Source organism: Scomber scombrus, chromosome 6 (genome assembly GCF_963691925.1).
Source record: "Scomber scombrus chromosome 6, fScoSco1.1, whole genome shotgun sequence".
Classification (NCBI taxonomy): Eukaryota; Metazoa; Chordata; class Actinopteri; order Scombriformes; family Scombridae; genus Scomber; species Scomber scombrus.
Window position 1 is genome coordinate 12,723,969 of NC_084975.1, and position 15,151 is coordinate 12,739,119.

General features: G+C 41.5%; 1 protein-coding gene across 1 annotated transcript in view; it reads right to left on the minus strand.

The window, feature by feature from the left end:
* ldlrad3 (low density lipoprotein receptor class A domain containing 3) overlaps window positions 1–15,151 on the minus strand; it is an 84,450-nt gene that overhangs the window by 26,808 nt on the left and 42,491 nt on the right. The window lies entirely within an intron of this gene.

A 15,151-nucleotide genomic window follows, 5' to 3' on the forward strand; every position in this document is an offset into this window, starting at 1 on the left:
AGGACTGTTTTAGCAAGCTTTGTTAATGGCGCTATTCTTCTGGTAAACCAGTCGACACAACAAGATCTGGAAGCTCTTAGGGCGCACACACACTAGGGCCAGTTGTTCCGTACCATGCGGAAGCACGGCTGTCCCCCCTCCCCTGTCCCCCGCTGGCCCGCACTCACATTACTCAAACCCAACTGTACTCAAGCACGGTTACCTTCCACACATTGCGCAAAAACATATAGACAGTTTACTCTCATAAAACATGCACAGGTGTGTGTTCGCATGCTGTGCGCCGGTAAAACACAACACAGCCGATCAATTAACACAACGCATTATGATTAAAAAGTGCAAGCTTGTTCTTCTGAGTCATGCCTGTGTATTATTCAGTACTGGATACTTGTGTAAAAAAGACTCTAGTAAAAGCAGACGTCCTGATTCAACTCTTTACGCCAGTAAAAGTAAGACTTAGTTTAATGACTTAGAAGTCACCAAATGACTTACTTTAACGAATTTCGTTAGTTTACATAATGCAGATTTGTAAAATATTACTTTTATGAGGGTCACAGTCACAGACAATAAACTTGCCATTTCATAATTGTGGTAGCAGCAGTGCAGCAGATGTAATGAAGTCCACGCAGCACGCTGGATGCAAACTAATATTAAGCCTATAGCTCATTATAATGTCGATGGACATAAATTGAGTTCTTTTGCCTTAATAATGATACAATAATACACAAAAAATGTTTGGATTGGGAACCCATATATGCATAATGTCTCCACGTTGCATTTAGTGTTGCTTGTGAAATGAACAGGGCTCAGCTAGTGTTGCCTTTTAAAAATCGTAGATTTCCCGGGATTCCCTGGAAAATTGGCTTCTTTTCCAGGCATTTAAAATGTCTTATTTTCTGGAAAAATATTAATACCTAGTGCGCATGCGTGACCAATTGTACCGTGCCTAAGCACACCTCTTCCAAGCGTACCGTACCAGGGAAGTGTACCATACTCAAGCACGGTACACTTGCACTCACACTAGCCAAATAATCCGGATTTTAGGGGGTAAACGTGCTTGGGCACGGTACGATTGCCTAGTGTGAGTACGCCCTTAGTTTAGCAGATAAGTTTGAAATAATCTAGGGAGGAATAGTACAAGCACAAATAGCCACAGAATCACCATAATATGAGCTGAGTGGTGCAGTGAACTCCAACGAGAGCAGCTGAAACACACGCTTTGGTGCTAAAGCTGATTAAAACCAAATCCAAGTTGAAGCTTGGTTTTAAAGTAGAAAAAAAAATGATGTAAACTGAGCATTCAGAGCAGGCTGAAGTCTGAGCTTTCGGCTAACAGGGATTACTTTTACATACATTTACCTCATTATTTAACATTTTGGCCATGTTTAATATCAACATCTGACAATGTAACATTTTAGATATGACTGAAAAGCATAATAGCTCCTCATTAAAGACTTCATTAAAAATGTCTCAACTTTTGCAAAAAAGAAGTCAAAGTATCTTCCCCTACTTTACAGCTATTGAAGACTCTGGCAGGGTGACTAATGAGCAGTCGATATTTAGTACTGGAGCAGTCTCAAAACCTCTTGGTCTTCTTTAATGTGACATTGTTCAAGAAAGATAATGGCCCTGTGAGCCTCATTGGAGTTTGCACAATGCAGACTATGCAGGCGCAATATTCTAAAAAAAGCTAGTGTACTGTGAAAAGAGTGGAGGTACTGCAAATTACTAAAATGAGTTAGGTTCAGAAATGGAAAGAGAAGAGTTAGAGAGAGTCATTCAAGCACACTTTACATGGTGATCTCACCTCCTTTCTGCTGTCAGCCAACCAATAAGTGTGTACTGAGGGGCCAGAGAGGAGCATGTCTTTCAAACCAAGTGTCGATGGAGCAAGGATATGCTGTAGCTGAGGCCAGGCTTAACGCACTCTAATGCAAATGTGAGGCTCGTAGAAGCACAAATAAGTGAGCTAATAAGGTTGTTTTTCGTCCCATTTGTGAAATTTTCTTGGCTCACAATCATGGGCCAGCTCAACCAGGGTTTTTTGTGCTATTATACTTCTTAATGACAGACCTGAGGTTTCTTTGGGCTCATCCAGCCAACAACCTATCAAAACAGAAGTCTAGAAAAATGGAAACAACAGATTCACCATCTATGCACCCGCATACATGAACACACACACACACAAAAAAACAAAGTACTCAAAGTACAACACTAACCAAAAGGAACAGTGGAGCTTTTGTTCGGAGTGAAATTCCTCCACCAGTCTGTGGGTGCAGGTTGTCAGCACCATCACCATGGTGACTGAATGAGGATAGGTTTAGGAGGGAAAGGTTGTTAATTTACAGCAGCTTGAGCAGCGATGGCTGACTGGTCCCGATTCAAGGACGGGGGTGATTCATGCAGAGTGTGGTCCCTGGAGTGACCCCCCTGTGTGGCCATAGCCAATGGCAACGAGGCCCTTAAACAACTCTGAAAGAAGTGACACTTAGCCTTAGTGAGTGGGAGAGGGAGAGAGAGGATGACAAGAGAGAAAAAATGGAAGAAGTGCAGCTATGTATTCTCAGATTAAACACAGAAAACAAAAAAAACACACTGAGGTACGATTCACACAACAGATGCATGCATGAACATAATCTACTGTATTCATTTGCACAAACAGTACAGGTACTAAATGTTCCTGCCAGACCTTCCAATTCAAAATGTACTCCTACTATACTGGACAAGTTTATCTACAATTTAAATTGAGGAAACAGAAAGCTGCGCCCCCTCAGCTGAACATCGCCAGCAGCAGTACCTTGCCAACTGCTTGGCCTTCCTCTCTTGCAGACCGGCAGCCTAGATCCCCTTAACTCTGGTTTGTGAACATGCTTCAGAATAACAAAAGCATAAACCTGAAACTTTTCCAGAGTTCAAATCCATGGGCGGTGACATGTGCAACCTCCTCTATTTGCGCCTGTCAAGTGTGCGTTGGCTCTGATAAACTGGCACTATTACATTCCACTCCCACAACTCAGTCTACTGCCATTATATTCCCTTACGCCATTTCACACTCCCTCCCACACCTTTCTCTCTCTGCCAGCACTTTGAGTGCTACTGACGAAAGGCATGAACGGACCAACATCTCAGCGTCACACACATCTCTGCCACAAAAATTGCACATGGATTAACTTGTCATTTTAATCTATAGCACCTACGTATATTATTCAGGCTCAAAGGCTGGCAGCAATCAATGGGGGAGGCAGTGGCTGCGCGAGAGGCTATTAACAAGCTAAAAGGATACCAATAGTGAATACAGGCTGAGGGACTTTTAATCACTGTGACATTCTTTGTTCTTTCTATATATCAGACTGACACTACATATTAATGTCTAGTTTACTGGCACTGCTAATGGAGAGACAGGAGTTACTGCTGGATGTCAGCAGACAGTCACTGTATATACAGCCCCCAACTGAATTACTGCTGTTTATTAGCCCTGTAAATGGCAGGGATGTGAAGGCAGGTTGTTGAATATATAGTGCTTATGCAAAAGAGAAGATGCAGTGCTAGTGGATCTATCGAGTAGTTCTTATACAGCCTTAGGAGGATATAACAAATAGAAAGCTGCAGATTACTCTCTGTGGGAGGGAGCATCCCTGGAGTTTAAAATGAGGGATTTGACTTCTCTGAGACGGCGCTCCATACACAAACCAGAAGGTTAAAACTACTTGTGTGACAGGGATATAGAGGGTTTTTAAATATGTGGGCATGGTGGTGGCGATGGGCCGAAATGAAACTCATGGCTATGTTAGTGTTTCAGACAGATATTGTTACAATATGTCACATTCCCTTGACAAGCACTGTGAAAACGACTTATTCTCGCTGAGAGGCTTATCAGAATGTACAAAAGAAATTGGCAAGCTTAATTTTACACTGTCATGTTCTCCAAAAAGTCCTGCCGCCACTTAATTTGCGGATCTTGATTTTTTGCGGGTGGCCCAATTTTCATCAAACCAATCAGGGTCATAGGTGACGTCAGCTGCCAATGTTTTGACAGTATACTAATGTAGAAGACTAATGTTAATTTTCAGCCTTCTACGGGGGGCGCCGGATCATCGCCGATCTAATAAGCGGCAACACAGAGCTTTGCTCTCGCACGCGCTGCATTTATAGTCACTGTACGGTTTTTATTAACCTAACTGTGTTAAACTAACAAATCCCACCGCACGGGGTGTGTTTGACCGGCGAAACAGTGTCACACTCAGCTCCGACACTCAATCTCTGTCTTTTTCACATGTTTATTTCTCTTCATTAGCAACTCCACACATGCTTTTCTTTCAGTACGTATATGGCACGGACATATTTATCATATTTAACACAAGTTACAATCACATTGTATATCAACTCACCAGCTCAACTTCACCAGTCAAAAACCGAGTCACAATAAGCATAACCACCGAAGAAGAAATACAAAGTGTACTGCTGCTGCTAAAGCGCGCTATGTACACCCAATGATATAAACAGTAGGAAACAATAACATGTTTGAAAAATAGGAAAACTTCACACAGTCACACAAACACACACGCACTGTCACTCTAGTGCGCGCTCTTGCTCGTTCACTCCAGATTCCGGGAGAATATGTGTAATTTGCGGGCGTCATGGAGATGCTATCAATATAAGGGACACTGCTGCGCACGCGGGGGGGGATGGGCACATCGCCGATGTGGTGTCCATCGGCGATGCCTGACAGCCACCGCCGATGGACGATGGCATCGTCCATCGGACCAACCCTAGTGTCCATCCCCAGTGTATTTTGGTCGTAGGTTTGTAGAGGGAGCATCTGTATTTATAGGAGTCTAGACATAAACAAAATATGCATACTATACAGGACATATTGAGGCAGTGTGTAAACAAAGGCCTACGTTGTATGATTTCTTTATTATAAGAGTGAAACAAGATACCCTTGAACAGAGAGACTATAAATAATTGTATTTACAGTGCATTGTAATATAAATGACATGTAAATTGATTTATCCAGCAAACTAAGTAAATGTATTCCAGGATGTGTCATGAATGCCAACTTTTCTGAACTGTTTTGGTTGATTGAATTAATGTAGCCGCTTTTGTTCGAAGTGGAGGCCTAATTGATGTTGTGATGATTTTAAAGTGTTTATGAACCACAAGCTGTGCACTTTTTACAGTTTTAAAGATTTATTCACCTTTTATTTGTCCTATTATTGCACTGATATGAAAATAAATGGAGTCTAGAGAGTATGCAGTGGTGAAAGCATAAATCTTCCTCGTGAGGTGTGGAAAGCTGCAGTACATCATGAAACGTAATGCAGGATCATTCGGTTTTACGGCCACAACTTCACTCTGTTTTTACTGTTTTTATGTACAAGCACATGTAGAGATTTTGACACATTTGTGTGTCCAATGAATGAACAAAACACACATTTACACATCTATATACACACACACAACCAAAAGAAATGCCTTTGTTGCTTTTGACCATGCAAAGCATATACTCAAAAACACACAAAGGCAGTTGTGAGCTTCTAAAGCCCTAAAACCATCCTCCGACTCTCTGTTCCTACCTTTATATCACTTACACGTATCCTAATTCAGAACAACTTCACTATAGAATGAGGCCAAGATGATGATGTCTCTTTGAGACAGAGGAGATGTGAGAATTAATCTCTGTCTCACTGTCCCACAGTCACCACGCCATTTGATACTCTTTGTCTACTTGTGCTAATTAATGCGTAATGAGAGACACTGATGTGTGCATTTTAAATCAATCACTTTTCTTAAATGACTCTATGGGAATTCTCAACTACTTTTTTACCAGTGTGACGACCTTCTAAAAGTTTCTTTTGTAAGTTATAGAGGTTTTTTTTCTGCAATTAAATAAGCAGAACTCTGTGACTGTGTGTGTGTGTGTGTGATGTCTGTCTATCATTGAGAGAACCAATTTCAGTTGAAAACCAGTGACATTTTGGCCCGTCCTCACAACTTCAAAGGGTTAAGACTTGGTTTGATGGTTAAAGCTGCAGTCTGTAACTATTTTTGTGTTATATTTGCTAAAATTTTCATTATGATCTGACAGTAGAATAAGATACAGATAAGCTGTGACATAATTCACTGTCTCTGGGTCCACCCAGCGGTCGTAAAATGATTTGCGAGAATCCATCGCTCCCGAGTAAAACAACCAATCAGAGCCTGGAGGAGTGTCAATGAACACGCTGCTGGCAGCCCCCCGCACAGCGCGTGCTCTCACTCGGCAGCGCTCCTCCCCCGTGCAGGTCAAACAGGCTTCCTCTCTTATTGTGGGGACAAGCCTTCACGTGCATGCAGCGTGCACAGCAATTTCCTCTGTGGGGAGGGGCTAAGAAGGCAGAGCTGCAGCGCAGCAGAGAGTAAGAAGGAGGGACTTAGAGGCTGTACTCATTCAAATTTTCTGGCTAAGTCCACTTTTTTTCTCAAAACTACAGACTGCAGCTTTATGGTTTGAATTAGGTAAGGGTTGGGATTAGGCACTTTGGTGGTGAAGGTTAGGGTACGAGGCTAGGGGATGCATTATGTCAATGAGTGTCCTCACAAGGATATAAAGACAAACACGCGTGAGTATGTGTGTGTGCTTGAGTGAGAGAGAGAGAATGTATCTGTCTGTCAGAGGCTACTTTTGGGGACAAAGTTCACACTAATGACCAGTTAATTGGGGACGGCTTGACCAATTCGGGACAAAAAGGTGTGTCTATGTAATGTCCCCAAAAATGACCATGGTCTGACTATGCTCATGCACTAATGCAAATGCTTCCTGCAAGGGCTCTCCCAGCATCTAGCCAAGTCCTGTGTGCCCTATGGCTTTGTTTCAACAACAATTTGTCGGAGGGGCAAACATGTGCTCCATCATTGCACTCTCTATCTCCTGCTATAATCAGATGGCAAGAGCAAAGAGAAGCTCAGGTTTGCAAAACTAGCTTTCGTGTCATTTCTGTTTCCAGAGTTATACTGCTCGGCCTAAGGGCTCGACTTGAGATGGATGCTGCTCTCATCCTCTGGGGCTTATCGCCACCACTCGCTCAGTTCTATCAAAATCCCTGCCTTTCTCAGCCAAATCACCTGTCTCCCTTTGCTTACCTCCATCTTCCTGCCCATTGCTATTCATTGCTCCTTGCGACTCCCTTTCTGGTTCACTATATTATGTTCATGTGGTGCCCTTCCCGTTTCTTTATCTCACTATACAGGCTTACAATGCCACTCCCTCTGCTACTTCAACAATCAATTACCCATCAAATAAAATGATAAACAGTAAAAGAAGCTCTGTGTACCTCTATTTTGTCTAGCTGTGCCAAATAGTTTCAAATCACTCTGATGGGAAATACAAACACTGGAGGCATAAAAAAGTCAGGAGGAGGGTGCTGTGGATCCAACTGTCTGATACCTCTAGGGCAGGATAACCAAATGCTGGTCCACAAACATTGTATATTCTAATAAAGGACCAGAATGTGGAGACCACTGAAGTAAGTAATTATGGGTAAGGAGGAAAATGAGTTGAACAGAGGAAGATAGGTAGAGGTACAGGGGAGAAAGGGAGGAAGGGGATGCTGTGCTCAGGTGGCTTAGAGCGGATATTGTACACCTTATCTGTCACCTGCAGGTCTGTGCTTATTATAGAAAGAAGCAAAGTCAGAGCAGAATGTAAGGAGAGTGTGAGCGTGAGTGCATATAGGAGAGAAATGCAGAGAGTCAAACTGCAGCGATGCCTTCACTTCTTCGAAAGCACAGAGAGCGATGACAAAAAAACAAATCAATTTTAAAAAACAAAGAGCTGAGCTGCTCTTCCGTGATCTGTTTTAAAGGCCACGGCAACACAGAGCTCATAACTTCTCAATATTTGTAGTATATGCAGCTGCATTATAAGCATTGGTAAATTTAGTTCATCTGTGCCACGTACATACAAATACTACTGTACAATCTGTGCTGACAGTGAGTCTTTGGGAATATAACTCCTCCTCGGAGCAGAATCAGGTTAGATGTGGGTGTACTGACACTTTTCTGTGGAAGCTGAATTAGTAAACGTGTATACATACTGTAGACTGTGTATATATAGTGTAAACTGCTGCCAGATTGCTGAAAAATAGAGAAAAAGAAACAAAACTTGGACAGTCTATCACTAGTCACTGCTGAGACAGTGGAAATAATACAAATGCTATCTTGTTCATGCTCACCTGACCTGGAGTTATTGTCAATCAAAATGCAGAACACACTTTCTACCAAGGGAATTTACTTCGGTCATTATCACAGCATTCTACATCCCACCACAGGTGTATACAGAGGCTGCCCTGTTGGATCTTTGCATAGATTTCAACTGCCCACAGACCGGTCATCCTGATGCTGCGCTCAATGTTGCCGGATTCACCTTCATCAACATATTGACTGTGCCACAAGGGGAATAAACACTCAGGGTCACTGCTACATGCCATTTAAAAATGGCTACAGAGTGGAATTGCTACCCTTGTTCTGGAAGAGCAACCATTTTGCCATCTTGCTGAGGTCTAAGTATGTAAACAAACTATGACGCATGTCCCCAATGGCGTGAGAGGTCAGTAGATGGTCAGGCTAATCAGAGGCCGCCCTACGGTCTACACTCCATGATGCAGTCTGGAGCATATTTCCAGGACAACACCATCGACATCACTGATGACTTCAATGGATTTACTGAGTCTGAGGTGGATTCAATTTGTGAAACAACACAAGCAACTGTACCCAAAACTAGCGTTAAACCATTCCACAACCAGAAACCATGGATTACCAGACCAACACGGATACCATAAACAAACGCACTGCGGCCTACAACTTAGGGCTGCAGTCAGGAACGATTATATGGACAATTATAAAGCAGCAGCCTACAGTGTAAAAAGAGGTGTACAGGAGGCAAAACAGGACTGTGGGAAGAAAGTGAAACTATAATTCCAGGAGGGCAACTCCAGAAGCATGTTGTAAGCTTTATGAACTATGACAGATTACAAGCCCACGCCCTCTTCTTGTCAAGTGCTGATGTGTCTCTCGTGAGTGAGCTAAACAACTTGTATGCTCACTTTGAGGCCATCGGCAACCAGCAAGCAAAAACAGCTGAAGCAGAGGTTAATGGATGGGTGGGTGCACTTTTCACACCTATCACCCTTTCCGAGCATGTTGTCAGGAGGGCTTTCAAGCATGTGAACACCAAGAATGCAGCAGGACCAGTCAGTGTCAGTGGGCAGGTCCTCAACTATGTGCTGACCAACTAGTGCCAGTGTTTACAATGATATTCAATCTGTTCTTGGCTCAGTCTGTCATACCTACGTGCTTCATGAAGTCCACCATCATTCCTCTGCCCGAGAAAACAAGACCAGCATACCTGAATGACAACCGCTGAGTGGCACTCACCTCTGTGCTGATGAAGTGTTTTGACATACCCAGCACACTCCGTCCCAAATGATCAACGAAAGACACCATAGAACACATGCTCCACACCACCTTATATCACCTGGACAAGCTATGTGAGATTACTGTTCATTAACTAGACTTCAGCGTTTAACACCATAGTTCCCTCCAAGCTTGACACAGAGCTCAAGCACTTGGCATAAATACCTCACAGGGTCTGACATAACCGATGGCCCGATGGCTCGGGCCACTAAAAATGTACGCAGGGCAAGTTAATTGGTCAGTGACTGCTAATCAGAGTCACGGTGGAAAAATAAATTGGGGTCACTGGCCAGACGGCTGATAAATACAGTAATTTGCAATCACAGTGTAGGGCCAGGTTTACATCGCTGTGTCGCACAGCATCATTACTAAATGATGAAAGCCACAGCTGAAATTTCACATTGTACATAATAATCATGCTAACCACAAACCACATGCACTTTCTCCACTCTGAGCAGCTGACTGGAGCTAGTAGGGAGAGAATATCTTTCTACTGTACTCTCTGGCAGTGTCTGTATGCACGAGGGCTGAGTTCCATACAAACACAAACACACAGCAGAGCAGAGAGGCCACAGTGGACAGACTGAAACAGAATTTAGGTTATACTTTACTCAAGTTGACTACGACTGTTCACTGCTGTAAGTACAACAAAATCTGGCAGTAAGGGAGATAATGCGAGCAATTTATCAAACTGTTGAACAAGCAGAACATAAGCCTAAATATGACATCTTCCAGCGGTCAACTCCCCTCTCATCCCCAGCCGCTATATTTTACAGTTATACTGAGCGCATTATGCTAATAGCCATTGTTATGAACAAGTACATTAACAAACATTCATTGACTGAATCTAATTAGCCAAGTATCTTAAAGATAGTTGGATTTCTGTAGACTTAAAACCAAGGTTGTATGTTTGGTTTTTAACTTCAGTGGGGACATTTTTTGTTGGATGGCCAAAATAACTATGTGTGCTTGCTATCTATCACCTTTTTCTCTTTCAGGCAGATGTGCACATGCACAGACACATAAAGTGCTTGACTTTGCAATATTTTTACTGAATATGCAGTTGTTGACTTGCCTGCAACCAAACTTCTATCTTATTTTTTACAGTTTATTTTATTGAGAGACCACTTAAATCTGAGTCCAAAATTAATATTTAAAAATAACGTCTGCTTTCTATCAGTGTATAAAAACCTGCAGTAATGTTCTGTTCTGTAACTAGTTCAGGTTTTCAAACCTCACCTGAGATTCTGTCCTTTCAGTTTGTGGATTTGGGAAAGACAACTCAAAAGTGATGCTCAAACCTATCTTTAAATCATCTAAAAAACTCAAAAACTGTTTGTGTTATTTTTCATTAAACTCTTGAACTTATGGCTAATACTGTGACATCAGAGCGCACCTGAGAGGCCGTGGCTCATCTTTCTGTGTGTCTGTGCTTTTCAGGCTGCTGCTAATAGATGATGAAATGATGCCTGACAGTCACAAACAGATCAGTTGGACAAGCTGTGACTAATATAGCTTATAAATAATAGTCATGCCTCAATGATACATATGCAATAATAACTCTGTTTTTGATCTACTCATGAAAAGGGGGAGAGATGGCATTAAATAGTAAATATTTCTCCCTCTGATTTCAAAGAACTGGTTCTTAATAATTAAGCTCAACTTTTGGGAAGAATTGTCTCTGCAATTATCACAAGTTAGCTAACAACACCTAATGCCTAAAATTAAACATAATATCACATGATCTTAGTTTTGTCAAGTGATGTCTGTGCATGTGGATCTTCCTGATGGGCAGACCCCTGGGTGGTGAGGGTAGGTGGACACATCTCTTATATCTAATTCTTAAATTGGAGCACCTCAGGGCTATGGTTTGAGTCCCCTGTACATGCATAGCCACTTTAGACTCCAACACCATCATCAAGTTTACTGATGACACAGTGGTGGGTCTGATCACAGGTAACATTGAAAGAGGCCTACCTGAAGGAAGTAGAGGACCTGACCTGCTGATATCAGGACAATAACCTAATACTGAATATCAGCAAGACTAATAAGCTGACAGGAGACTTTAGGGAGAAGCTGAGAAGGAACTATGGCCCCCTTAATATCAATGGCCCCTCAGTGGAGAGGGTAGTTAACCTTAAATACCTCAGTGTCCCCATCACTGAGGGTCTGACCTTGGCACTGCATACAGACTCAGTAGTGAGAAAGGCAAGGTAGAGACTGTTTCGCTTCAGATAAGAAATTCAGGGTTACTCCTCAAATAGTGAATTTCTACTTCCGCACCGTCGAGAATGTCCTGACAGGGAACATCACTGCCTGGTATGGAACCAGCACCAAACAGGACAGCTGAACATACAATATGTGGTGCCTAACCCGGCCTAAATGATATTTATACCAGATGCTACAAGAATAAGGCTAGAACAATCTTTAAGGATCCCAACCTCCCAGATAACTGCCCTTTCTCCCTGCTGCAGTCGGAAAGAAAGTACCGAACACACCAGGCCAGCACTGAGAGGCTAAGGAAAAGCGTCTACCCTCAGACCACTACGATCCTAAATGAGATTACCTAAATATGATTACATGTGACAAATAAACTTGATTGATTGATCGACTGAAAAAATGTTAGAGGTGGAGGCAGTCTGAGAAGTCTCTCAGTCAACCCTAGCATGCTTTTTAATAAAATCACTGCTAGGCAGAACAATTTCTATTAGTTTGAAATGGGCTAAAATAATTGTACTCAAGGCCATCAAGATCATGTATCGTAAAGCTCTATTTAGATCTCCACAGAGCCCAGGATGAGGTGCATGAACATTGTATAATGTAATGTGTTTGAGTTGTAATTGACTGAATTTTTTATGTGTTTGCTTTAAAATGCATTTTCAAAAATGTGCCACTTCAAAGGAAAATAAATTCAAATTAATTATTGGATGCTATGTTTATCTCGATTGTTAATTGAAGCAAACCTTTTTTAAGTTCATCTGATAATGGCTCAGAAAATTACTTTTTGTTAAAAGTCAATTGAGCGATGGTTTCAGCTAATCATACAGTATCCAGAAATATTTGTGAAGGCTGTGATCTGAGATCTATTGCCTAAAATGCTATAAATACACACAGATACATTGTGCCAACCAGAATTGGAGCTGCTTACTTGTCTACAAGGAAATTGAGTGCACTGGACACAGATATCAATCAATATTTCGGCATCACTATACAGTTCTATTCAGCATGCTGTGGCTCTGCATTGAGATGTGAAGTCTGTGATGATGGATAGATTCTCTCTCTCTCTCTCTCTCTCTCTCTCTCTCTCTCTCTCTCTCTCTCTCTCTCTCTCTCTCTCTCTCTCTCTCTCTCTCTCTCTCTCTCTCTCACACACACACACAAAAATAATAAGAATATCAGTGAATCAGCTTCACTAATTTGGCAACATTTAAAATATGACTGACTAATGTGACCATGATCTGATCTGTAGTTTGTCAATCAAACAGGGTGAACAGGGTTTTTATTTTAGAGAATAAATGGTGTTAAAAGTTTTACCAGGATTTAATATGCACTTACTGTAAAGTCTACTGTACGACTGCGGTAGAGCTCCTCTTCTGTTTATCAGACATGTTTTGCCTCTTGAGTTTCGATCAAGTTTCTGCTGACTTTGCCTATCTCAGTATTGGTAATAAAATTACTGTCTTGCGGGCTACAGATGCTGATGGGTTGATATCGTCAACCTTTTTTCTTTTGGTATTCCACACCTATGCTCAGTTTTGTTATTTCTGACAGACTGTTTTTCCAACAGAATAAATCACTGTGACAGCAGCACCTCGACAGAAGGATACAGATACAGCATATAAAAAAGTAGTTGCCAATTGAAGCAACTATCTAAAAAAAGGGGGGGAAAAAGGCATATTGACTATGGTCCACATTTGGTTGCCTAAGGTTATACGCACGTCGGGGATGGGCTGCTGGCAGAAATCATGTCAGCTTGCTTGCCAGTGAAAGTACAGCTGAAGTGTTGACAGAAGTCGACTCTTGAGTCATAGTGGCAGCAGCATTCTGTGAGAGGTAGGGTTGCCAGTGGAATAAGAATAGTATGCCAGTTGTAAGTGGTGCCTGCCAGTGAATCAGACATTCTATACCAGAAAGCATCAGACTCACTGTCAGGGATGATACTATTTATGTTACAATCCAAAGTTTCACATTATCAAAAGCCTCATGTTTCACAACATTACGTGAACAATGCCATGGTGTATTAATGTGTGTTAAAGAGGCATAATCAAGAATGCTCCTCAAAGTTGGAAGAGTAAAATCACAGCAGCATGTCTACTTTGGCATAACATTTAATCTGTCAGCTGCTCTGCTTTATCTTTATGAAGCATTGACTGCAAAATACATTTCCCAAGTAATGGCACCAGGAATATCAGATGATGTGACATATTGAGTGACAGAATCTTCCAGCTCCACTGTCATCATTATATCCAGTTTAATAGAAAAGCTAAATACTGTGTCTACAAACTTCCACCTGTTCTGAAATCTGTTTGTCTGTCTGAAATCTTCACTGCCAATATTTTCAACAATTACCACCTGATTAAATTCAACAAAGTCTGTTTTGTTGAAGGGACAGTAGTTAAAAGGTACTTTATCTGTCACAGCCACTGTGCATCGACTGGAGACCAACTCCAGTTATATGTTAGTGCCTTGGACAAGGGCACAGACAGGAGAACTGTGTTTTTTGACAATGGGAGGAAACTGGAGCATCTGGAAGAAACCCATGCAAGCACAGGAAGAACATGAAAACTTCACACAAAAAGGCCCGCCCACCTTCTTGCTGTGGGGCAACAGTGCTAACCACGGAACCACCGTGCTACCCAATCACTGCTCGTTCTCTTCTTGAAATAGTTCAAATTTTAGTTGTTGTTTTTGTGAATGTGCTCTGTGGCCATGTTCCATGATAGGGATAACTTTGGTGCAAGCATTCTGCAGATTGAAGCTGCCAGTTTGCCCAATACAGCGTTTTTCCCAATCACAATCTTGACTTCACAGCTCCCCATAAAAGAGTAACATGTACATAATCATTCTTGGCATTAACCAATCAAGTGATTGTCAATATGATGCTAATTTATGTAGACATTTAAAATAAAACAAAAAATGTTTTCACAGTCAGTCCTTTCATTCATATGTGCTCTTTTTCCTACATTTTACATTTGTGTAGAGATAATGAAACTTCATAGTGTGGTTTGTGAAGAAGGTAGGGTAAACAGCTTCTTATTTACATTCTCTACACAAAGTATCTACTTTCAATCCATTCTTTGTGGATTTTGCCTTTAGTGTCTAATGTTTGTACATCACATAATAGAATCATGGTGTCATAATAATGCCAGTGTATGTGAACTGTCATTATCATGTTCTCATATTTCTCTTATTTGTTACTTTGCATATATACTGTATGTATACAATGAGCCATTACTGTTTTGCATGAATCTTAGCATTCTCATACTACTAATACTGTACATTAATTTATATCAGTTCAAATAAATTCTGCTGCCAGTTTTGCCTCTATTAAGCACACCCTCTTAATGCTGTAATCCATTCATTTTTCACATTCTCATAAAGAAATCCTACTTTACATATTCTGGTTGTAGCATTGTGAGGGATTTAGCTCTGTTCTTTCACAATTTCCTGCTGCAGCAAGTTAATGTGCTCACAGATTTGT